Genomic DNA, 27,898 nt, shown 5'->3' on the forward strand with positions numbered 1-27,898 from the left:
ACAGTATATAAGTTGTAGAAATGCACAAGAATAAAATCTTTGCGACATTGTATGAGAAAACGCATTGCAGTTTTCTTGGAAAATAATAAATTTATATAAAAAAAAATACAGTATGTCCGTAAAGTTACGCAACCCAAATTTGATTGCGTATATCTTTTGATCTAAGAATGATAAGACCTGAGAGTTGAAAAAAATGTAAGCATGTTCTATGTAGATATTTTCGAGATTATGACCAATGCTGGAGCTTGTAACGCTTTTTGTGTAGTAACGAAAGAAACTACCGTAAGTGTAAAATAAAAAAAGTGCAAAATGAAGAAAATCAATTCACTTGCAGAAAACTGATTTCCGGCGGGTGAATTCCTGTAGATATGTACAGTATGCATCAACATTTATCCATTGGTGCAAAAGTGTTACAAGGTCGATGCAGTGTTACCATATAAAAAGGCTATTTAATGCAAATCCTAAAATGGGTGTTTTTTTGACAGAAACGCCGCCTCTGGCAACACTGTTGTCGTAAAATTACGACAACAGGTGTGTTTTAGGTTAATTAATGATAAGCAATGAGAATTTGCAGATAATTGATAAAATTAATTTTTATTCAAAAAATTGCGATATTCAAGAACATGTTTACATTTATTTTAAGTCTCAGGTCTTTATAATTCTTAGATCAAAAGATATACGCAATCAAACTTTGGGTTACGCAACTTTACGAACACACTGTACAAAGAAATAAAATATATTACAGTTTTCTTGGGTCATTGTAACTATTACTGCATCAACCAAGTTTTAGAATATATATATATATTTTTAAAGGTATCTTACCAGAAACAGAAAATCTACTAGAAACAAAGGCTTACTATTTGCTAGTATAAAGCAGATTTCATGTGACCTCAGAAGAGAGTTAAATTTACTATCTGGACTTATTCAACCTAACAACTCTCCTATCCTCCGTTTTCCAAATTACAATTAACAAAGCTATTTGAACGCGAACCAGGCGCGGCTTTATAATCAAGTAACAAATACACGTGTCTCCAAATTGCTAATCTATCTATCTATCCATATATATATATATATATATATATATATTGGTGGCTTGGATCTAAAAGGGCCAATGTCATCCTTTGGCAGAAATGAGATACTCTTCTATTTTAACGTCTATAAATGAATGTTTTCTTGTGCAAGAAGAGCAAATGTCAACAAGAAATATTTTGGAATATATACTATTCATATTAACATTTGTTTTTCTTGCACAAGAAAATATCCATTTATAGGCGTTAAAATTTGACGAATGTCTCATATTTGCCAAGAAATGACTAGCCCTTCTATACCCGAGACACACTCTCTCACACACACACATTCGAGTAGCGTTACGCACAGCACCCAAATGTATTCTAGGTGACAGTAAACACGCATTAGTGAAGTACCAACTCTACGGTTGACGGCAAAGTCATGAAATGACGTTTCCACATTATAATATGATTTAGAATTTCCAACCGTAATAACAGAGAAACTAAAAGAGACAAAGAAACAAAACTTTGCACGAAGCAACTAGAGACAGAACGACATCTGCCCGTGTATTGAAAATAAAAAAAAAGATGGTAAATGCAGATCAGTGTTATGTACAAACACCGTTGGCGCATACAAGGAGTGAGGTACTAACGCTTTGTACACCTTACATTAAATATTGACAGAAACTGTTTAAGCTGACAAATACACATAAACTCCCAATAAACACAATGCACTAGCTTCAAAAGTACAATACTGTCCACTGACACCAACTATCAAGTGTAGCTGTGTTCTGGAATATAATTCTTTTCAATTCCTTCAGGACTTGCATTCGGAACTAGATAAAGAATTAGTCAGGTGCAAGCTTTTCCGCTCCGATGCTCAAGAACCACAGCATAAGTTCAATGCATCCAGTTTGTTAAAAAAAATATGGTCGGGGTTGTACCAGCCGTATCTTACTCGCCAGATATTTGTCGCCGGATTTGTAAAACGTAAAGTCACACGATGGTGTCCAAAACAAACTTAATTGGCCGGGGATCGAACCGGGACACCATGCAGTAGAGGTAAGCCCTCTTTCATTGAGCCACCCTTCATTGCACCCTTCTCCCAGTTGAACAGACAGGATAAATAAATAAGAGTTTGATCAACCAAAATCCAGTAAATTGAGTAACAATAAAACAAACTTGACGGAGTGATTAAATACAGGGTGGCCCAAAAGTAGGTACACACCCCTGCATTGTTCATGTATAACATTCTAGCTTATAGGTTTATTTGCTTCGGCTGTTCCGAGCTTAAGATATAAGTAAAAAGACAATAAATGATATAGAAGCTAAGTCTAAATGATGGATAGCAATAAGAAATAATATAAAAAGCAATGAGTTGATCAGTACGGGACTGCATACCTACTTTTGGGCCACCCTGTATATAACCCTTCCCCAAACCAGGAACTCACAGGGATACACCGGGTCGGGAACCCCGAAAACTTTTCTAACTCAACACACATTTGAATCGTTTTTTGTTTATGAAACAAGAAAAAAACAAGTTTTGAAAAAAAAAATGGGAAACGCTAAACTACATGCTATAGTTTATCCAAAAACGTGTAATTATTGCTAATATACTAAGCGTAGGATACAGCTTGACAGGTGCAATTATCTCACAAAATGTGTCTACGCGAAGCAAACACAGTGGAGTTGTTAATTTAATTTCTGTCTAAACTTGACATGTATAGTTTTACCAAAAAGAAAAAGAAAAAGAAAGAAAAACAAAAAAGAATAAAACATTTGTACACTTTCTCAGTAAAACTATACTTGCTTAATAGAAAAATGATTGTTGTAGCATGAAAATTTGATCTTACATTTCATCTGTATTCTTTCTTTTATAAAAAGCTACTAGTTCTATCATTTTTTCTCTAAGTATAGATGGAAATATTTTACAATTACTTATCGAGTACAGAATAATACCCATTCAATGCTACATGGACGTAGTGGCTTAAAGTATTGGAGCCTCCAAAGATTGCACCCTTCTAACCAAAAATTTCTGAATGCGTCCCTGCCCACTATCCTTGAAACCTTTCAGGGCAGTGAACGAGGGGGCGATAAGCGAAGGAAGAAACTGGAAAGTGGAGTAAAATATTAAGTTTATTGGTTTAAACCTAGTGCCAAATATAAATTAGCTTGTGTAACTAAGATGTCGTACGAAAATATAGAATTAAACAGAAAAAAACTCTTATCTTAAGGTTCAAAGCGATATGTATCATGGTTATGAGCACTATTTGTTAAGAAAAAGAGAACAAACAAAACGTAGTCTCCGTGATTAGGTGGATAGAATGGCAGACTAGCAGTTATTTTATTATTTTGACACGATTATGCTCTGTTAGGCCAACGGAGACGATGCTTAAAGCAAGTGAATGATGTTGGAAGAATTGGTGGGATGGAAAATTGGGAGGAAACGGAAAACCCACGGCTACGACGTTGTCCATCACAAACTTGGACGGGAATCGTACCAGGGACCTCACGCAACAGAGCCACCTTAGCCCGTTCCCACAATCAAAGCCTAACTTGTTGTTACACAACTTGCTTCCATCGACAGAGTTTTTAAATCCCTTCAATGCCGTTATAACGAAGTTCTACTGTATAGATTCTGACATACTTTCTTCATTCCTATGTTTTATGTAGTTAATTAATTGCAACGTAGAATCAATTTACAACTGTATCTCTAAGATTTTAAAGTGCTTAATGAACCGATAATGAAAGTTAGAACTGTTTCTATTGGTTAATTTTTTAAAAAAAAAATACAGTCTAGTTAATTATTATCTTTAGGTTTGAATGTGGTTGATAGATCATAGGCCAATTTTACATGCAGAAATTATTTGTTTATCAATTAATATATCTGCTTCGCTTGGTCCATACACAGTCATTACTACACAAGTTACAAACGCCAATCAAAACAAAAAAAGAATCATTTCATGATTAAACCACTCGTTAGAAAATAGATATATATATATGTCATGCCTCTATTGACATCTATTCAAAAATATGACAACAAAAATGTCAAAGTATTCTTTTTCATTTTTCTGCTCTTTGAATTTTATTTTCACGGTTGTTGGCGTTCGCACGGTAACGGCAGTTAACAATCTGAGGGCGAACGCCGTAGCTGTTTCCTTAGCAACTACCCATTGCGTAAGCTTCGTGGAGGTGCGGGATAATTTCGATACTAAATAGGCATCAGCGCTCAACAAGTAGCAGGAAAAAAATCTTTGAGAATCATCACATTCAAATGATATAACCAAGGAAAAATCATCATTTTATAGGTATTCTGCCATTATTGGAAGTCCACTTGATAGAAGCTGGAAACCTTCCCAAAAGCAACATGGTCTTCAGCTAACAAATTAGTCTTGATGGAGCCATCTTCTATTTTAACCCTTTAGATACGAATATTGTAAATCAGTATTTCTTCAGAGACGAATAATAGAAAAAAAAGGAAAATAAATCATTTTGAAACTGAATTATTATTATATTGTAATACATTTAATTACTTATTTGACAAACTAAACCCCAATGAGTTTTATGCACTACGAGGGCTGATCATAAAGTAAGGTTACAAAGCCTGCAGTGAAAAGTATATATTATTTCATACAACCAATACAGCCATCACATGGGTGATTCTCCTTTTGTCCTGAATTAGCTCCTCCACGCGAGCTGTGTTCAAATCTGTTAATGCCTTGCTGGGTTTGCCAAAGCATCAAACAAGTTGCCATTTGTGTTTACATACAACTAACGCCAAAGGTGGCGGATGTCTGAAACTCTCCACAGTTGCCAACTCCATGTATTACAATTACCGCACACTGCTCATTCCTCTATAACAAACGAAACTTCAGAAACATTTTCCTTGTAAACTTAGTTTTTGATTCTCCCTTGTACACCCGCCTTCTCTGTTCAAATTTTGTGTTTATATACCACGTCCATCCTCAATGAAACTCCTGTTTATGTGTTTAATGTCACACTTCTCTCTTAAAGGCTCCCACTAGGGATGACTATAAGTCTTTTTTGAGAGACGCAAAAAATGAAGGCCCTAAACAACATCGAAGCTTATCATTAGGTATTGAATGATTTATGTGACAAACCCATATGATCCTTACTAACCACAACGGCCTTCTCTGTCCAAAAGTTTTTTTTATATACCACATCCGTCCTCAACGGAATGTTCAGTTGTGTGTTTATGTGCTACGCCCATCTTTAAAGGGCTTCCTTTCTGTTTTTATATACTAGATACGTAATAAACGGAACTATTGTCTTCATTTAGAGATGACCAGAAGTCTTTTCTGAGAGACCGAAAAATGAACGCCCTAAACGCTATCTAAGCTTATCATTACGCATTGAATTATTTATATGAAAACCCAAATGAGATTTATAAACCACAACGGCCTTTTCTGTCAAAATTTTATTTATGTATTTACCTCATCCGTCCTCAACGGAACCATCAGGTGTGTATTTATATGCTACGCCCGTCTCTAAAGAAATTCCTTTAGAGACAGCTTTTAGTCTTTCTTGAAAGACACACACACACACAAACACACAAATGAACGCCCTGAAAATCATCAAAGGATATCATTAAGTATCGAATGATTTATATGACAAATTAAACGCTGATGAAGCTTATAAATCAAACCTATCCATTCCGTCCAGACGTTGTGTTTATATACCACACCCGTCCTCAATGAAACGATCCGTTCCGTGTTTATATGATACGCCCAACTCTAAAAAGCTCTCTTTAGAAACGGCTATCAATATTTCTTGAGAGAAATGCAAAAAAAAAAAAAAAATAAAATAAATAAATAAATAAATAAATAAATAAATAAAATAAAAAATAAACACCATGAAATCCATCCAAGTCTTTTTTTGGGTATTGAATGATTTATATGAGAAACGTTAATGAGGCTTATAAACCACACTCCTTCATGCCGTCGAGATGCTTTCTTTATATACCACACCCGACCTCAATTGTGCGAATGAGTGGTGAATTTAGCCCCTAGATGCTGTGCGCAATCTATCCCATTTGCGGCGACTCGCCCTTTTTATCGCACACAGACACACACACACACACACAAATATATTATAAATTTCCTTTCGTCTCAATGGCTTGTAGTTGAAAAGGGCCAATAGTGAGGAAGCATGTTCTCCCCAATTTCATATAACAAATTCTCCTGAACATTTTTAAAGACAATCAAGTTTTAATAGAATAGTGTGTGTCTTTAGTGGGAGACAAAAGACGTACTCTTACAGTTTAGCCCTTAATATGGCATGGATTACTTCCACTTCTATGAATTTCTGATTAAAAAATATGATGCAAGGGATTTTTTCTTTAAATATTTAGATTCTCACTGAATGTGGCGCATACTTTCTGAGGACTCATAACCATTCTCACTACTAGGATTTGAAATCAATTGAAAACTAGAGTGATCATAACTCTCCCTCCCTGTTTGAAAATTGTATATTCTATCATGACTTTCTTAAATATCTGATTATTGAGGTTTCCACATAAAACCACATTGTTGCAGTTGAAGTCAATCAAATATGAGGATTCGCATCCTCTACGGGAGAGACGCTACACTTCGTAACTCGTCGATCCTGAGAACCAAGATGGCTAAATTAGACTGATAACATTCCCAGAAGTACTTACTGTTGCTGCAAATCCTATGCACTCATAACTATGTAGTAATATATCGTCAAATACGATTATAATCATCATCATCATAGGTATTCTGCCTTTATTGGCAGGTCACTTGCCGCAGCTGAGAAGCTTCCATGCTCCACGGTCCTCCGCTAACCTCTTCGTCTTCGCGTATAATCTTTCTGTTTTAATATCATCCATTAATTGTCGTCTCCTTCGCCCCCTCCCTCTCTTTCCCGCCACCATACCCTCTAGGACGTCCCTCATGATACAATTTCTTCTAAGGCAATGTCCCAACCAGTTTCTTTTCCTCTTCCTAATAATATCTAAAAGTGTTCTTTTCTCACCCACAATTCCTAACACTCTCTCATTCGTTTTCCGCTCGGCCCAACTAATTCTTTCCATTCTTCTCCACACCCACATTTCGAAGGCTTCCAGTCGATTTTCATCACTTTTACGTAATGTCCACGTTTCTGCCCCATACAGTACAACTATATTATATAAGATTATATTATAAGGGGGAAATGTGACAGTAAAACGTCTGACCTTCATTAGTCCTTTGTATTTACATTATAATATCTAAGAAGAAAGAAGCATGCATACAGTCACTTCACATTTGATCTAGCATCTATTGCCATTCTACATTGCGTATTCACCCGAACTCTGCCCACAAATTACCAAAACTACACGGGGTGCGCAACTATCCCATATGCGCCGACTCCTCCTATTTTACCCTACATTTTTCTAAGAATTTCCTATCATCTTAATTACTTGCAGTTGAAAAAGGAAAATAGTGAGAAAACATGCTCTTTAATTTTATATAACAAATTTTCCTGAATATTTATTAAAGAATCAAATTTTGCTATTTGTCGGAGATAAGTTGACGTATTCATACTGTTTTCTTTTGAAATGGTGGGGGGGGGGATCAACAATCCACAGAATCACCAGTAATATTTATATCCCATGACTTTTGGCTCTTCAATATATATATTAATTTAATTTCCACAAGACTTACTTTGTATTAGGTTACCTTTATTTGATTCAGAACTGTTTTCAAAAGTGTATGTATTTTCATCAAGATGTTCCACTACTTGGTATTGGATATTCTCTACGTCACTTGCCACAGTATTTCTCCGGTGATATTCCTGATCTCAGCCGAAATGTTCTCGTTCCGCTCTTGCTGGATTTGTTTATATACACCCTGCTCTTCAGTAAAGCTCACAGGATGGCCGCTTACTTCTGGGGATTTTGGTGGGTACAGCGTTTTTGAGATGATGCAATTGGAAAAGAAACGCCATTTCGTGTCCATAAGTTATGCTGTCACCTGTCAGAATAAGTGCTACCACTTGCCGGATCAGATTATTGGACTCCATATGTTATATGTTAATGCAGTAAGGAACTTACTAAAGGTAAATCTAATATAAATAAAATAAAGAGTTTGTTTGTGTGTTTGTCTGTCTGTCTCTGTGCGGCCTGGGGACCAGACGAGTGGACCGAGAGTTACCAAATTTTGGTCAGGGGTACCTTGGCTCAGACCACAGATCAAGACGAAGCCTTTTTTTCAAATTTCGAACCAGGGGGTCTCAGGGAGGGCGTTTACCAGTACCGACTTGGGAACCAGACAAATTGACCGAGAGTTACCAAATTTTAGTCACGAATACCGTGGTCCAGGCTTCAGACCAGAGTTAAACGTCTTTGTCAAAATTCGAACCAGGGGGGTCTCAGGAGGGCGTTTACCGGGACATGTAAAAGTTGTAGAAAATGACCGATATTAGTGTCAAATTCATAGTTTTTGCGGTCGCTGAAATCAATGGTGACATTTCCATTAGCGATGACTTGCAAATTTAGTTACAATTGTATGCGGGCCGGGAGTCAGCGGGGAGGGGGGAGGGGGATCCGAGACATGTAAAAAATAGCCCGAAATGACCGATATTGGTATCAAATCCATAGTTTTTGCGGTCGCTGAGATGAATGGTAATATAGTAAAAACGTAAAAGAAAAGCCTAGTCGAACATGACAGAGCGTGGTCCAAAGAAACCCCAAAGAACTCTGACATTCAAAGTTGTGAAGCTTGTAATATCTCTGTTCACAACGTTTGTGTGAGAAATTCTTAAATTTGCCATGTTCTACTGTGCATGGATACTGTTATTCGTGACAATAGCTGGGAGGTATTTGTGGTAAAACCCACCTGAAACATGTCTTTAAAACCCGTGGAGAACACTCCAGACAGTAAAATAAAGCTTCAACTGTGAAGTCGGCCATAGATAAACTAATAAGCAGACTTCGAATTTTAGGGCAAATGCCTATTTTTTTTCTTTCACATTACTTCAATAGAACTTTGGATCTTTACGAATTATAAAAATTTATGCCTATGAAAAACAATGTTTTAGTGACCTCAAATGTCCTAAAAGAGGTGTTAGCGCCTATTTTTGCCTATTTTGTCCTGTAAAAGCCAAAAATAACCTAAAACACTAGCATTTTTTCATGTATTATCTTAACAATTGAAAAATAAACAAATATTTTATTTCCAAAATAGCATTTGTGAAAGCTTTGTAGCAAATGCAACATAAAATGTTTCATCTTATCTCTGTTCAATACTCCGTCAGAAACTTGTCAGAGCAGAAGATAAACTTATTCTAGCTACTCTGAGAAAGTAGAAAGGGGTTGGTTGCTGCATAATTTCCCATGGGCTACTTTTGTTCAAGGTCAACATACCTGTAGGTTAGATTAGTTCCAGAAAGTAAATGTCCAGTCAATTGCTTATGTAGTAAGCAAAAGTTTGCGACTCGTTTATCTCAGTGATGTAGATGATTCCAAAGTTCTCCTTCTCTGTACCGACGCTGCCTCCTCGTACATGATTGGTGTCTCTTAAACATCTGAAAACCTTCTACCCCGGCTTAGTTCATGTTACCTGTATGGCATACGCTTTTTACAGGATTTCTGGAACCATCAGAAGTGAATTCTCTAAAGTAAATAACCTCATTTCAAACATGAAGGAAACCTTCTGTAAAGCTCCATCCAGAATTACCTTTTGCAGAGAAAAACTTCCTGGCATCCCTCTTCCTCCACAACCTTTTTTAACATGCTGAGGAACATGGATTGAGGCAGCTCTGTACAAAGCTGAAAAGTTAGATGCTACTGCGCCTGCTATGGAAAAATTTCCTGCTGAAGGCTTTGAAGAAGCTTGTGAAGTACGCAGTAGCAAAGAGAGAGATCTTGTGCACATAAAGGTAAATTTTTCATTTTTGCCTGTAACAATTGCCAAATTGGAAAGTAAGAAAAGAATACTTGTTGAGCAGGTGACAATGGTAAAGGAAGCACTACTGGAAGTGCTACTGGAAGAAGTGCTACTGGAAAAAGTTGGGGATAAAGTGAAATGTAAATGGGAAAATAACCGAGGAGGTTATGATGTTTTGGATCGCACGGCAAGTCTTGACGGGGGGAAAAGGAGATGCATGCGGAAGAAGTATTATTATCAAATGCAAGCAAATTCAAATATGCACCTATAACATCGGTTTCAGTTGAGAGATCATTCTCTGCAGCGAAAATGATTTTAACAGACAAAAGACACAGATTGACCGTAGAAAACTTGTAAAAACTTTTAGTCATTTACTGTTCTGTGAACTATGAATAAAATCTTACTATCGTGGTATGTATGCATATTGTTGAAGGACACAAATAAATATGTTTGGGAAATTTACAGTTGAAATTTTAGAGTCTATTTTGTTAATTTTAGAGCCTATTTTCGTATTTTGACGGCCTATTCTAAGAGGCGCCTAAAATGTAAGTTTTCGTGCCTAAAATTCCGAAGTCTACTAATAAGCAAATGGCGATCCACCGGATATGTTGACGACCACTGTAAAGTGTAACCAAAACTAGTGGGAGCATCGGGCAACACTGTCAATGTGGCACGGCGTACGAATAATTCAAGTATGAAGTTAGCACAGCAGCTTGATGTACCAAGGTTATCGCGTTCACGCATTCACGAAGCAAAATATAGTCACGAAGCTTATAAAATAACCGTTGTATAACAATTGAGACCAGAATACAAGCAGCGTGATGTGCAGTGTTTTGTCAGAGGATACTGTCTGGCATTGCAATGAACCATCTGAATTCAAGGGCGGATCCAAGGGGAGCGATTACTCCGTCCCCAGAAGAGGAAACTTTCATATTTTATGTATATAAATAAAACCCATTCTAGAGTTTGGAGCTCTTAAAAGTAGCTCTAAGTAGCAGTATTACAACCCCCCCCTAAAAGTCCTTCCTGGATCCGCTCCAGTCTGGATTTAAGTTTGTTATTTATGATTATTGAGACTATTTATAACATAGTGATAACGTAAATTTCCCAAAACTTATGGTACTAGTCCGTAAATAATCCACATGAATTTCACTAGGCATTTGTGCACGAGAAGAAAGTGCTGTTTCGACCAATAGGATTAACAACCCTTTCTTCCAGGGAGTACTTGCAACAAGATGAGACAACCGCTCATATTGCCAGAACTTAAAGTAATCGCCGAACTCTTCTATGGGGTCACCTAATTTCACCATATGCTACCGTTTTTTAATGGGGTTCTGTGAAAGGATCAGTGTGTGAGAGCAATTCTGAAATCCTAAACATTGCCAACATATCACATTGATTGATTCAGAGTTCACACAGAACCAAATGCATTAAACATATAGGGGAAAGTCGGATAGTATCGGACAGCGTATAGTATCGGACAGTGTATAGTTCACTATTTTCGGAACAGGATGGCGACACTCTTTAGGCACGTGTTAGTAGTTCTTTGTGAGGGAAGCGTGGCGCCAACATTCTCAGATAGTACGTTGAAAGGTGTACATGTGGTGCGAAGATTTGTAGTTTTTGTGCGGTTTGTGGTTGCACGTACTTAATTTTGTCGGCTAATCACAGAAACAAAGATAAGTGAAATATGAATTTAAGTAGTTGTACATTTTTGTTGTAGTTTTGTATCCTAATTGACATTATATCATTGCCTACATTGCAAGACAAATTATTTCAAGACTCTTTATTATCATGCATGGTGGTCGGGTGGTATCGGACAGGGTGTTGGCGGACAATATCGGACAGCAATATTCGAAGTTTCAATGCGAAATCTTGTAGTTCTCTCATGTTTTTCAGGTAAAAATAGACAAAAAGAGAGGTAAATGGTCAGAGGAAAATATAAAAACAGCAATTGAAAAAGTGATAAGTGGTGGGATGAGTACAAGAGAAGTAAGTAAACAATCTTCCGTCCCGGAAAGCACTTTAGGTGACAGGGTAAGATTTCTTTCCTTGGGAAAAAAAATCAAGTAAAACCGTCAATGGGTAAATTTCAAAACACTTTTACGGATGAACAAGATAAGTTACTGTATAATCTTGTCAAAGATCTGGACAGCCAGCTGATGCCTCTAAACAAGAAAGAACTTTTGAAACTAGCATTTCAGTTCGCTTTACACTTGCAACTGAACCATAAATTCAACAGAAATAAAGGACTAGCCGGGAAAGATTTTTATTATTCTTTCATGAAGAGACATCCCGATTTAAGTTTGAGTTGCGCGGAGTCCACAAGTTTGCAGTGGGCTATAGGATTCAACAAGGAGTACGTTGGTATATTTCTTTGACAAACTATCTGAACTTATGAATAAATATTCTTTTAAACCATCGAGAATTTTTAATGCTGATGAAACTGGTGTGTCAGTAGTTCATGAAAATCAGTTAAAAGTTTTGTCTATAAAAGGGAAAAAGCAAGTAGGGAAATTAACATCTGGAGAAAGAGGCAAAAACGTAACAATTCTTCTGTGCATAATGCGTCAGGTGAGCGATTTATCCCTCCATTATTTGTGTTCCCAAGAGTAAGAATGGACAAAGAACTTACGAAAGATGCTCCAGAAGGAAACCGTATTTGATGCTCAACCAAGCAGTTTGATCAGCAAGGAAGTCTCTGAAATTCTACGGTGAAACATAGACTGATTACATAATTTGTGGGGAAAACTTTGATGAGAACTGGATACAGTGTAATTCGTGCAAAGGTTGGGCACATGAAAACTGCGTAAGTCTTGAGAGAGATGCATTTTATTATAAATGTGATATTTGCAATACAACATAACAATCTGCAGTTTGTAAGGCATGTAAGAAGACATGTAAGGAATCTAAGAAGGTATTAACAGATCTGTCCGATATAACCCGCCAGTTTTTTATATCTTGAAAAATTAGACTTTTACATTTTTTTCAGTTTCTCTAAATTTTGTGGTAAAAGTGAAATATGGTTTATATAATGTTATAAAGATATGTATGATGATTGCACATATGAGGTTTTTACTTAATTTCTGATTATCATAAAGTTGTTACATCACATGTTCCTTAAGTGTCCGATACTACCCGACCTTCCCCTACCAATATTTTTTATTTAATAATAAATGAATGAAATACACATCTAAGTTCATTTTACACTGAAACAATCTAACAAAATATATAAGAAAAAGTAACTATATATATATACATAATAACCACAGAGATTTTAGTTTGTTTCTAAAATGATTTTCAGCGTCAAGAATATCAATATCTGAAGATAAATTATTATACAATGATGCCAATCTCAAGAGCAAAGAACAGCGTATAATTGATAGTCTGGGTGTTACATACGTTATAATAGTAACGTGTGACTGCGAGTAAAGTGAGAAGGTACATGTAAATTCATAACAGAAACCAATAATTCGAAGTTTATTTTCCTACTGATAATTTTATTGAGAAGCAGCAAGTCTGGCACCATGCGTCGAGTATGTAGAGTCTGTATAATTGTTGTTTGCTTAGGAGCTGTGTTTCATTAAGACTACGCACTGAAGGAACTCTTTGTTTGACAATGGCAAGGAAAAAGTTAAACAGAATCAAAACGGGATACGTTTGAAGCACAGGCTATATTCTATATCGGTGATCAATATTCATTTTTAGGAGATTCCAAAGCTCTGAAGAAACCACTGAGTGATTCAGCGCCGTATCATAGATTTTTTTTCTGGAGGGGCAAGCATTAATATTTGCTCCCCTAGGAAAATTTGTTTTGGGCTCTCCCTCAAAATTCTGTTTCTTTCCACCTTTCTCTTACTATTTGTGGGCCCTCCCGCACGCCCCTGGGCCCGTTCCATAAATTAATTAAGGGGAAATATTGATAACTCTCAAAGCCATACGAATAAATATTATTTTACGGTCCCTAATAGACTTTTTTTTTATTGAAATGAGCCCACGACTCATTTTTGTTTTCTACCTTTTGGGTGCTGTTTTGTTTGTGTAATATATAGTGAACTTGTTCGATGCTTCATTTATAATTTCATGTTCGTGTTGTATATGGAGTAAGAAAATTTTGCCTTAAAGTGGGCCCTCGGGGAGCTTTCTTGGGGGCAGTTGCTCCCTCAAGTTACAGGCTCTGAAGTGATTTGAGATCTCGACTTTCGGTAAATCTGCAAATATCCAGTATTATCATAGCACTCTTAACAGTAAGGGTGATGTGATCAGAGATGTAAGTTTTTCATTGAATCAGAACAGAAAAATGTATTGAGTTCTTAGATGGCCTTTCCTACCACTTGCATTCAAATGGCACACGACTAGATGTAAAGAGCATTAATAATAATAATAATAATAATAATAATAATAATAATAATAATAATAATAATAATAATAATAATAATAATAATAATAATAATAATAATAATTGTTATACCTATACGTATATTTTACTTACAATTTCTGACTTTTGCTATTTAAGTTACATATTTTTATTTCATTGTTGTGCTTTGAGTGGATATTTTCCTATTGATTTTCCGGAAGCAGTTACGTTGTCTCCTCATTAGTTTATGTTATGAGTATTGAGTGTGTACTTTTTGACGTATAAAGAAACGTATTAATTTTCTGAAAAATTAATTTTATAACAATAAAATTTCACTTAACTGTTTTTAATCGTAAGTTAACTTTTTTTTTTTTTTTAGTTTGAATGATGTATAATTACACTGAACACATTTTTGGATAAAGTAATTTCAATACTAGTTTACATATGTTCCTGGACTTGAGTACCGGGCTTTGTAGGAGCTACCCTATCATCAGAGGATTGACATTGAGTGTTAAAATTCCTTCTTGTTTAAAATAACTACTTCTTAAAGATGTTCCTCCATATAGCAAAACTCTACTAGACGTTTGAGAATTGTTTCTGAAGCTTTGGAAATATTGTTTTAAATTCTTAATTGCATTAACTTTGATGTACACAGTGTTTTAGTTTATTAAAAAAAACTTCCTTTTGATTGTTCGAATTTCCGTGATCTCAAAACTAAATTTCTTCTGCCATCTCTACAGAATAATTTCAGTTTCCTTCATTTTCTGGTCATGGTGGAAATACTACAAGGTGGTTGCATGCGCATATCGCCTGGAGCGCTGTCGTGGCTGTGACGTCATCTGGGTTGGAAGGGAAAATGAAAAAAGGCACGGCATTAAGTGACAAATGGAAATTCTTTGTTACTTTGTTCTGTTAAATAATATCGAGAATGCCTAACTATGCAGTGTACGGCTGTAGTAATTATTACAGGAAAACTAAAGGAACTAATATAAAATACTTTAGATTTCCTCAAGAAGAGGGGGAATATCTCCAGAAATGGATTTTAGTTTGCAGGCGACAGGACAAAATAAACCTAAAATATGGTAAGTTTTACATAAAAATAATAAATAAATGCAATGTTAAATGAAATTCTATAAACACGGTTTCATTATGTAGTTTCTTTTTAGTATTAATAGTATGTAATAGTAGTATATAGGGCTACAGTAGCTTGTGTTGATTCTGTGTATAAAAATCCAATAGTACAATTTAAAAAGTCGAACTTCGAGGTAAGACCCGGGTTCAAAATCATGAGGGAGGGGGAGCGACAGAGGTGATCATTTCTATCATCATTTTCTTCTACACAAGATAGGCCTATTGAGACAAAATTTTCCTCACAGAGGCAGGCATGTAACTTGAGAAGGGAGGCACAATGTTCTAGGGGGCATTACCTCCCTCGAGTTAAGCATATGGAGAGCATTGAACGCGCTAAAGTAGTTTAGATCCCATTTCATTCTGGAGGTCTGCATTCCCTGTAGCTTCGGTGCTGAAACGGAACGTTGCACTTCAAATTAATTAACGTATGCAAGGTTCGTAATAACTTTTAACGGTTACAAAGATATATACCAATGTATTAGATGAAGAGAATAAAGTATCCATCTACCATGTCAGGGCGACATTATTGCGACATGTTTACACAGATTTTGAAATTTTCTTTCTGTAGTCTTTCCACCATAATTCTGGTGTTCAATTCGTTGTATGTCATTTCAGTTCTCAAATGCTACCTCACGGATGAGATCTTGGAAGAGACAAACGCATGGAGCTAGAATAACTAAACCAACTCAAAGTTTTTAAAACCCTTTTCGTTACAAGAATAGTATGAGGTCTTGTATTACCACGTTGCAACAATGATTGGTTACGATTATTTCCTGAACGATGTTTCATAAGCGTTTGTGTATTGGACATGATAAAAAGGAAATTTACTACACTAAGAAAAATCCGTTGTACAAATATACGGGATCCTTATGTTTACTACATAAATTAGTACGGAGCATACGCTATCGATATATGCTACATACGTACTGTCCTCTTTCCCACTTAGATGTTACATCACGCCGTTGTAGGATATCAGATATCTAGCAGTCTTCTGTATATTATATACGCCAGCTATAAGCAATATACATCTATCCTTATGTGAGATCATGACCACCTATATACAGTTCTTTTTTTCGTATGAAAAGTACGTTTATTCGGAACACTTATACGAAAATGTACGTATAAAATATACTTTTTCAAGTAATATGTTTGCTGTACCGGTACGTTAAGTCCAAAAACTACAGGATTTATACATGCAACCTACATTTTTACGTACGCCTCATACATTTTCTTTCTCAGTGTAGTTTAACGTCTCACGACTATGCTTATTAGATGGATGATTATTTAAGTGAATGGTTATGAATAGAGAGCGGATTTTAAGGTGCAGCATCTTTACTAGAAAAGTAGTTGTTATAACAACCAAAGTTTAAAATATGTATTTCTGGGCATAAAACAGCTCAAATGAACGCACTTTCTTGCACCTTTTTCGTAAATGTTGCACGTTTTTTTCATAGAATAATTTAATTTCCCCCTTTTTCTTACTTCTTTTAGCCTTCGGCACCTTTATTGTCCCTTTGTTCTTTATTTTTTTAAAAAAACTGGGACAAAACAATAGGTTTTATTTTCAATCTGTATTCTCTAAATATTCTATAAATTTAGACGCAATCTGAGGCGACACGATGGCAAGAATGACGGCGCAAATGGTCAATAAATAACGTTCTGCATATACGACAAATAGTGGTAATTTCCTTTCGTCTTTCAAAACTCCGCGATAGAAGAAATAAATGCTGGTTTCCCTAGCACCATTGTTGCGCATGTCACTGAGGTTTGGTGTAGAAAGAAAGTTCAGAAAAAAGTAGAGCTCTTCATTCGCACTTTGGAGTTTGAAACATACGCAATCAGTTCTATAACTTATTCTTCTCAATAAAAAAATAACATGCCAAAGATCAAGAAGGAAAAATTGCATGCGCTTGCAGCAGAATGAAAGTGATACTATAATTCTGCGACGTGCAGTTTGCGATGAAAATATTTCCATCCATGAGAAACATCAAAGAGACAGAATAAACCAGCATATCAACTACAGCAAACACGTTAAGAACATGAAACTTATAACGTTGTATTAGTATATACTTGACGCGTCACAAAAATGTTACTACCTTGTCTTGTATTATGACTATGAATATAGTTGTTAAACAGTGACGTAACTAGACGGGGCAAACAGGGCTTGCGCCCCGGGCGCCGGATTAAAGAGGGTGCAAAACTAGAAAAATATTTATTTTCACCATAAGGCAAGGAAAGAACTTTTAGCAAAATAAAGATCATAAAAAGTACCTTAGAAATTTAACAGGACAACAACGACTCATCAATCTTAAGATTATATCCATAGAGCATAAGTTAATGAGTAGAACTATTGTAGAGATGAGTAGAACTATTGTAGATAATATTGAGCTGGCATCGAAAAGGAAAGAGAAAATGTATTCTAGAAAACATAGAAATATAGACTTACCTGTTGGAGAGAAAGTATTGGTTAAGAAAGTAACTAAATCTTCTTTAGAGAAACGTTATCAACCTAAATTAGATAGCCAATTTCAAGGTCCTTATGGAATTTTGAGCTACCCAACATTAAATACTGTATGGTTACAACTCGTAGCTGACAAGAAAATTAAAATTAAACGACATGTTAGTTTTATAAATAAATTTTATCCAGCAAGACAAAATAATAATGGAAATTAAAATGATATGTATAAAATCTGTAACAATTGTAATCCACTTCAATGCTAAAAAATTATATATGTTATGTTTATATTTATATTTGTGTACTGTGCTCTGTTTGTACAATTCTGCAGGTTCAGAATTGGTTGCTTCTGGCTATGGGTGTGTTTGCTGTGTTTGTCCGAGAGAACTTTCCCATAGAAGACTGGAAATAAATCAGGACCATCAGGTGGATAAGCAAGAACAATACCGTCATCAATCCTGTTATCTTTCTGCAGTTATGGTGCGTGCTTCGTCGATTGGACAATGAACTAAAGGGAGCTTCTAAACAACCAACGAATTGAATTTGAAGAATTTCCATCGGTGAGTTCGTTCCATTATTCTTTACTGCATGCCATGCATTGAATGTTTGATGAACTTGCTTCGAAATGTTAATTACTGTTTGTTATAATTAAATCACCCAGAGAGGTGGGGAATTTAATATGAGATATTTCTCTGCAAGTTCTGAAGAAAGAAAAAAAAGTCGAAGAACTTTGGACATTTCCGATCAGCTGATTAGTTAAATAAACTTGTATATGTAAACATTGACTCTGTAGGTCAATGTCAGGGTTTTGATATTCGTTTGTTCGACGTGATTGAAACGCCATCTATCTTGTGTAATCTACCCGTACCTATTACGTTTCAATTCGAATGAAACGTGAGGTAAGCCGGAGTAGGAGCATGTAAATTATGTTCGTCAAATTGAAAATTAGTATAAATTAGTGATTTCGGTTTGGTTTTTGGCTTAAAGTGCTTCTAGACGTAAGGCAGACGGGAATATAGTGTAAAATTTGTAAAGCGAGCTAGGATATATTACTCGGCGAGAATTTGTAAGTAAGATATTTTAATCTATTATTTTTCTCTCTTTTTGGCAAACTATTGCAAGTTTTTTGTGGGTGGTATGTTGTTGAATATTTGGGGAATTAAATTCACTTTAAGAGTAAATTTGATATGAGAAATCTTAAAAAAAAAGAATAATCTGTAAATTCCATTTAGAATATTGAAAAGTAGAATGCGAATGTTGAATAGCTTCCGGACTGCCAATCAAAAATGGGAAAGGGTTAAATTTGGTTTGAATAATGTTTTTTGTGTTAGCACCTTTATTTTGTTACTGTAAAATTTATACTCATGTTGAATTATTTACATAATATATTCTTCATCTTGAAGGAGAATTATAATTTATATGAAAAAAGATTACTTGCCCAATCTGTTCCGCATTAAGGGAAAGATAACTGACCCTTTCATAGGTAGTGGTTTACTTGGTTTCAAGATTGCCGCTACAGCATTATGACGTAGATATCAAATTTTTGATTGGAAATATTAAATAAAAAGTAATCCTGACAAAGTGAACAGTGGTAATGAATTACCTCAACGTAGGCTTGAAGACGTTGTTACTAATATGCTTTGTTTGCATGCCACAACTGGGAGAGATAACTCACAAACAAATCGTAAATCCATGAACACCCTTTCAACTCAATTTATGTGGCTTTGGTAGAGATAGTAACTTAGACACAGCAAAGTGTCGTCAGTACATAAGGACACAGTCCATATTTAACTTACCTTTGCTTCCAGCGACATCAGTTGGAGCGAAGTAACATTCCTACCTAGTTCTTCACCCAGGGGCGGATCCAGGGGGGCGATCGCCCCCTCCAGAACAGGAAACTATATATATATATATATATATATATATATATATATATATAACCCATCCCAAAGTCTGGAGCTGTTAAAAGTAGCAGTACGATGACCCACCGCCCCCCCCCAGAAGTCGGTCCTGGATCCGCCCCTGTACCTCACCAAATTCAATAGTAAACGACGTGCATTTATCACCTGCGAGTTGAATAAGGATTCTGATAGATGGCCGTCACAAACCTATTACAACCGAAAATGACTTCCGCGCTTGAAAAATATCTTGCTTTTAATTTCTTCCGATCGTTATAGACCGGTTGGGGACGAAGTTTCGAGTACCGGAGAACTGGCTTAAACTATTTGACGTGGTTTGGTCATTGTGTTGGTTGTGTTTGTGAAAACTTCGCATATTGAAGACGAGGACAATGATACAGAGGAGCCTGAACAAATAGAACCGAATGAATGAGTCGGAAGAAGATTTGATAAGTCTTGAACTGCTTTGAAGACTTAAAGGGAAAACAAAGGACCTAGTGGTGATACAGACATATGCACCGACGACTTCACATGCAAATGAAGAAGTAGAGGAAAATTATGAGAAAATAGAAGAAATTATAGATAGGGAGAAGAAGGGTGCATGCTTAATTCTAATGGGAGATTTCAATGCAGTTGTGGGAGAAAAACAGGAAGGTAGTATCGTAGGCAAATATGGTTTAGGCGAAAGAAATGAAAGGGGAGAGGGACTGGTGAATTTCTGTAGACAGAATTCACTAGTAATTGGGAACACTTGGTTCAATCAGCACAAGAGAAGAAGATATACATGGAAATCACCAATAGACGGCGGAAGATATCAGATAGACTATGTTATGATTCAGGACAGGTATCGGAATAGCTTAAAGAACGCGAAGACCCTTCCCGGGGCTATTTTCTCTGATCATAATCTTGTGCTGGCCGAAGTAGATATTCAACTGAAAAATGTAGGCAGAAGAAAAGTAGGTAACAAAGTGTTGAATACTGAAAAGTTGAAAAACGAGGAAATAAGAAATCTTTTCGCTGAAAAATTCGAAGAAAAATGTTCAAACGAGGAAAGGATAGGCGCAGGTAGTAACGTACGGTGGGAACATATTAAACGTTGCTTACAGCAGGCTGCAGAAGAAGCAGTAGGTTACCGCGAACACAAAACTGCTAAGAAACCATGGGTTACAGAGCAGATGTTGCAGAAAATGAGGGAGAGGAAGATGTGGAAACAGGTTGATACAGAAGAGGGCAGAAAGATGTACAGAAAGTTAAATAATGAATTACGAAGAGAAACACAGACAAAGCGAGGGAAGAGTTTTACAAAAGAAAATGCGAGGACATAGAAGAATTAGAAAGAGTTGGGAAATATGAGGAAATGTACAAGGAGGTGAAATCTATGGAATTTCGGAGGAAACAAGGGAGTATCATGATGGCAGTAGAAAATAAGAATGGGAAGGTAGTCAGCGAGAGAAATGAGGTCATAGGAAGGTGGAAAGAATACGTTGAAGACTTATATGAGAGTAGGGATAGACCGTGTAGCCTAAATGTTGAAGTGGAAAATGAAGTAGGCGAGGATGATAAAGGATTTAGTATTCTTCGGGATGAGTTTGAAAAGGCTATATCCGAGATTAGGAATGGAAAGGCAACGGGAATAGATAACATACCAATTGAATTCATTAAAAATATAGGAGACAAGGGAAAGAAAGAATTGTGGCGACTATGCAATGAAATATATGAAACAGGAGAATGGCCAAGAGACTTTCTGAAAACGATCATGATACCGATGGCTAAGAAATCGAACCCTAAGAGATGTGAGGATTATAGAACTATTAGTCTCATATTTCATGCAGCTAAAATTCTGCTCCGAATACTGAACAGAAGGTTATATGGAAGAACAAATAAAGATGTTGAGGAAGAGCAGTTCGGGTTCAGAAGAGGCAAGGGCACAAGATATGCTATTGGATTATTAAGGGTGATCGGTGAAAGATTTATAGAAAAAGGGAAAGAGGTGTATGTTGTATTTATTGATCTAGAAAAGGCTTTTGACCGCGTGAATTGGGAATTGTTGTTGGGAGTTCTAATAAAGATAGGGTTGGAATGGAAAGATAGAAGACTCATAAGAAACTTATACATGAACCAACAAGTAAGTGTTAGGATAGGGGAAGAACTGACGGAAGAGAGTGCAATTGGAAGGGGAGTTCGACAAGGATGCTGCCTCTCGCCAACACTATTTAATGTCTATCTAGAAGAGATAGTGAAAAAGAGCCTACATGATGATTATGGCATTTCGGTAGGAGGTAGAATGATTAGATGCATAAGATTTGCAGACGATATGGCCCTTGTTGCAGAATCTGAAAAGAAAATCAATAAAATGTTAGAAAAAATGAGATGGGGCTTTGAAGATTATGGGATGAAAATAAATGTTAGAAAGGCAAAAGCCATGGTGATTGGAACAAAGGGGTCTGTGTCAAATATAAAAGTAGGAGGGGAGAAAATAGAACAAGTGAATAGTTTTCGATACCTGGGTAGTGTTCTTAGTAATGACATGAAATGTGAACGTGAAATAAAAGCAAGGATAGGAATGGCGAAAGAAGCCTTTAAAAGAAAGAAAAGTCTGTTTTGTGGGACCTTGAACAAAGAGTTGAGAAAAAGACTCATAAAATGCTTCGTGTGGAGTGTTGTGCTGTATGGGACGGAAACGTGGACATTGCGTAAGGGTGACAAAAATCGACTGGAAGCCTTCGAAATGTGGGTGTGGAGAAGAATGGAAAGAGTTAGTTGGGTCGAGCGGAAAACGAATGAGAGAGTGTTAGAAATGGTGGGTGAGAAAAGAACACTTTTAGATATTATTAGGAAGAGGAAGAGAAACTGGTTGGGACATTGCCTAAGAAGAGACTGTATCATGAGGGACGTCCTAGAGGGTATGGTGGCGGGAAAGAGAGGGAGGGGGCAAAGGAGACTACAATTAATGGATGATATTAAAACAGAAAGATCATACGCGAAGACGAAAAGGTTAGCGGAGGACCGTGGAGCATGGAAGCTTCTCAGCTGCGGCAAGTGACCTGCCAATAAAGGCAGAATACCTATGATGATGATGATGAACTGCTACAGTAAAACTAGTTGCATATCCCGAAATACGTTATTTGTAACTTTAATTTAATTCAATTTAATAAATATTGATAATAGTTTTAGTGATGTAGTTTTGACAGCTAAATGTTAATTTGTTTCATTAATTCCTTTGTAAGCAAATAAAGAAAACAAGCACAGTCACCGTGTTTTTTACAAAACAACACAAAGTATAACCTAAACAACTAAAGATATAACACCATAAAAGTCCTGCTAATATTTTGCATGATATTCCTCCAGAATAAAATCTCTAATATTTGTTTAGATATCTAATTTTAGAAAACGAAATGTTTTAAAAGAAAACAAATTATGGAGATCATGTAGCCTAGTCTATTTAATTGAATTTTATTTATAGAGAAATATTTTTCTAGTAGAAAAAAATAAGTCATACTATATATTTTATATTTATTTATTTATTTATGGAAGAATATTACGGAAATTTTCTATATTGTAGGTCTAACTTGCAATACAAATACTGATTACTATTTTTATTTTTTTATTTTTAAAGAAATAGTCGATCAGTGCTAGTCTACGTAAAGTTGAGTAGCTCCAATACTTTAAGTTTGTTTGTTAACTTCGAATATATTGTTACGGAGAGTGTTCTGAATCCTTTCATCAGTTTCGAGCGTATCATAAGAACATTAGTAGAAACACCACAGAGAATAACATATTAACTATTTCTATACTGTAGATATTTTCAGTAATACGTTTCAAGGTCTACTCTCTAATATGGGACCCGGATCTTGACTCGATTGTTTTATTCAAGCGAGAAACCTCTACGGAGCATACTTTTAGAAATTCAAGACAATAATTTAATGGAGAAAATAGGAATGCAATGTTGATGAAACAAAATAAATATGTAAGACTTAACTAAAATAAACATTGCATACTCTGTAACATCATCTCTTATCGAAAAATAAAATTTGATGTTACAAGGAAAATTAGATTGAAAGTAAATTAAAGTTATAGGAAAACGCTATAATAGCTATTTTAAGAGTATCTGTGAATTGTGTAAGATATCTTGATTGGCTAATCTTCTGTTTAAGCCTTTTTCATTGGCCATTCTATTCTCTGTTGAAGAATGGATTGGTATTAGTTGCTCAACTCGTATTTAATCTGTAATTAAACAACCATATTTCGTGATCAGTAAAATAATTAATCGTTTGAAATTTTCAGGGATCTAGGCTAACATAATTTTCATTTACTGAAAATATAAAGGTAACCAAGAAAGTTCTGTCGCTTTTTCACCCACCAATTTCGAACATCAATATGTGACCTAAGACGTACCTGGAAGGTCAAAAATAGTCCCCATCAGCATCGACAAGGTTCTGAAATGCCATGGATTTCATCGCGGTAGAACTTGCTGGGCTGTGAAGCGAAGAAGGTATCAAGTACATTTTGCACCTCTGCTAGGGATTTGAACTGACGTCCTCTAAGGCGATTGTACAAGGAATGGAACAGGTGAGAATCGGATGGTGCAATGTATGAGGAGTATCGTGGATGAAATAGTGTTTCCTATCCAAGGAGTAAAGTGGTGACACGGGCATTCTAGCCACGTGGGGCTTAGCCACGTTATAGAAATATCCTTGGAAAGTGAAGGGAAGAGGTAATAATGTGAATACGCTACATTTATAAAACCTCCTTGTCCTGTGTGTATAAGGTTTATTTACAAAACTAATTCTGTCTCCAGCGTTCACCAAATGAAGAAAATTAGAAGAGAGCCAGTGATATTAACGATCCAACATACGTACCCAGTGATATGGGAATAGATAATGATGACAGTGATTCTGATATAGTTGATTCTAGTGACAATACAGCACCGAATTCTCCGGTTGCATTAGGTACTGATGGTCAGTCAAACAATGAATATATACCAGGTAACAGTAAACACGATAATCTCACGTGGCACACAGCAGATGATATTGCCCTATCTACCTTTTTGTACAACAAAAACGGAGACCATGTAGGTGTGAATACTAATATTATTGATTCATTATCTGGTGCTTCTCCTATTGACTTCTTTCAGTTATTTGTGACAAATTATGTGATTGATATACTTGTTGAGGAGACAAACAGGTACGCACGGCAAGTGCTTTTAGACTCTCCCACTGCACTTGCACATTCTAGACTAAAAAGTTGGATTGACACAAACAGAGCAGAAATGAGAAATTTTTTGGGTGTATGCATGTGGATGAGTATTTTTCAAATGCCGACATTAGCTTCATATTGGAGTACGTCATTCCTCTGTGAAACAAACGTACCAAAAGTAATAACACGCAATCGTTTTGAAATTATTCTTAGGATGTTCCACTGTGCTAATAATGAAGACCGAGAACCTAATGATCGACTATACAAGGTACAAAAACTCGTGGGTGAACTTGTGAGTAGATTCAGACAGGGCTATGTTCCAGAGGAAAGCATGTGTATAGATGAATCAATGGTGCCTTTCCAGGGTAGCTTAAGTTTCAAGCAGTACATAGGCAACAAAGCGCATAAATATGGAGTGAAAATTTTCAAAGTATGTGCTAAAGATTGCTACACTATGTCCTATAAAATAATATGCCGGGAAAGAATGTACGCCAAATGTGTCTGTTCCTGCTAAGGTTGTTTTGGAGCAATGTGAATCATACCTCAATTTTGGCAGAATCCTTTACGTAGACAACTGGTACACGTGTGTTCCACTGGCTCACAAGTTGTTAGATCAAGAAACACATCTTGTTAGTACTCTACGATCAAATCGGAAAATGCTCCCGAAACTAGGGATAACCTCCAAACTTCGAAAAGGTGAAGTTACTGTGCTGACAAGCTCAACAGGGATGTGCTAATGATTACCACTAAACACGGCATAGAAATGCAAGAACGGAAAAGGGTAGTGTTATGAAACCCACTGCTGTTGTTGACTACAATAAAGGTAAAGCAAAAATTGATCTTGCAGATGAAATGACATTTTCGGGTGCACTCCGGCGCAGCATTAAATGGTACAGAAAGGTTGCGTTTGATCTGCTACTCGGTACATGTGTAATTAACGCTCTTTCACTGTATAAAACAGTAACAGGGAGCGAAATGAAGATAACGAAGTTCAAAATGTGTATTGTCATAGAACTAATAAAGAAAGAGAATGTGTCCCCTAGAGCATGTAGCAGTAATGCACCATAACGGGTACACTGCTATTCTCGAAAGGGTTTAATGTAATCTTTCCTTTGGGCATTTATTCCGAAGAAGGCGTCAAGTTTTTTCACTGTTATCTCCTTTCCACACTTTCTGCAATTTGTTATTAGGTTCATTAATCCGTGCTCTTCACAAACTTTTAAAAGATTTTGCTCGTTATCAATGTATTCCTTCACAAATGTTAAAACTGCTAGTTCATTGCCCTTGTACATTCGCCATATTGGTAACATAAATGCTCGTTTCTTTCCCACAATGCAACTGTTCGGTTACCTTGCGCCAAGTAGTTCCCTCCGCTCGCCATATAGTCCCATGTTTGTAACCGCTTATATATAACAAATAAACAGATTTTTCGAGACACTTATATATTATCAAGCACACAAACGATGAAATTATCCATATATTTCCTGTAAATTTTAAAAATTTCGCTGGAAACGGACGCCCAACTTTGGAATTTAACCCTTCCTTTGATGCGGAACTAAAGGCAATGATTTAGTTAGCAAGAAATATTCAATACATTTCAAAATGATTAACAATTTATTCATAATACGTAACAACTAGAATAATAGCAATAACCAAATATATAATTAACACTTAACATAACAAACAATACTTTAGATTGAATTTTCCCCTTTCAATTCTTGTTGATAGCGGTGTGAACAATTCCACATTTCAACGCCCATAAATTACTAGTATTCAAATAACAATTGAAAACTTTCTAGTGTTAATTCCAAAAATGTTTTAGTTACTTTAACCGTTAATTTCAATATAAATAGAACAATAGTACGTGTGATCCGATGAACATATCCCTCGGAATCGAAGTATTAATCGGTCCAAAAATGGCGCAAATAAAAAGGTTAGAATTTAGAACATACGGTCCCGTGGAATATGCCACATCAAACACACACTTACAAACGATTATATAATTGATCACATTTCAGACTTTTGAATTCACACCACTTCACACAGGCGGATCTTGAATTATTTTCAAACACTCATAATTACTAAAATGATTCCATTCAACTCAACAAAACACCATAACAATTTCTTAAATCTGACATGTATTCTTAGATCCGAAGTGCAATTTTAGATTCGTCGTATATTACCTTTTCTTCTGTTCTGACGCTAATCGGAGGTTGACATTCTACCACAGTTCATAGGTGGCGCTTCGATGAACAAACGAAGCACGATGTTCATTGAACCTGACCTACTAACACATATCATAGTTGCTAACTGTATGCGGAAATAACATATCAGCTGTTTCAGTGTCCAGACTAAAGTTCGTTTTTTTTTCCCTTGGAGAAATGTTACAAGCATCAGTACATGAAAAGCGTCAACAGAAGCTGGTCTCCAAAGCCCCAAAAAGAAACAGATGCTCTCACTGCTACAGCCTCTTCAGGGAGACAGATTGCACAAAAGAAATGTAAACAAAATGTTTTCGAAGTGTCAAGCCTGTAATGCATTTGTCTGTGCAGTGTGCTTCTGTGAAACATATACGATAAAGATGTAACGTACTGTGTGTAGCAACGCGGCTTAATATTGAGTGTCTTTAGAAAAAGGAAATATATACAAAACTCTTAAAAAGTTCAATAATTTTTGCTTGTGTAAGGCATTATTTTGAACTTAAAGTCTGTGGTTATTGTATTGTAAACTAGAACCTCTGCCAAAAGAAAAAAAAATAAAGTACAATATAAATAAAATGACCTGTCTTAACCGAACCTAATGTAATATTGTAATCCCTAACCTAATCTAGCGAAAACACCTAACCTAAACTAACAAAGAGTAATTCGGTGCTAAAATAAGGAATAACTTGACCTAACAGGGTCATTCGGTAAATAAATATTGTAAGACCTAACCTAACTTAAGAAATC

Source organism: Thermobia domestica, chromosome 12 (assembly GCF_964235325.1).
Source record: "Thermobia domestica chromosome 12, izTheDome1.hap1.1, whole genome shotgun sequence".
Classification (NCBI taxonomy): Eukaryota; Metazoa; Arthropoda; class Insecta; order Zygentoma; family Lepismatidae; genus Thermobia; species Thermobia domestica.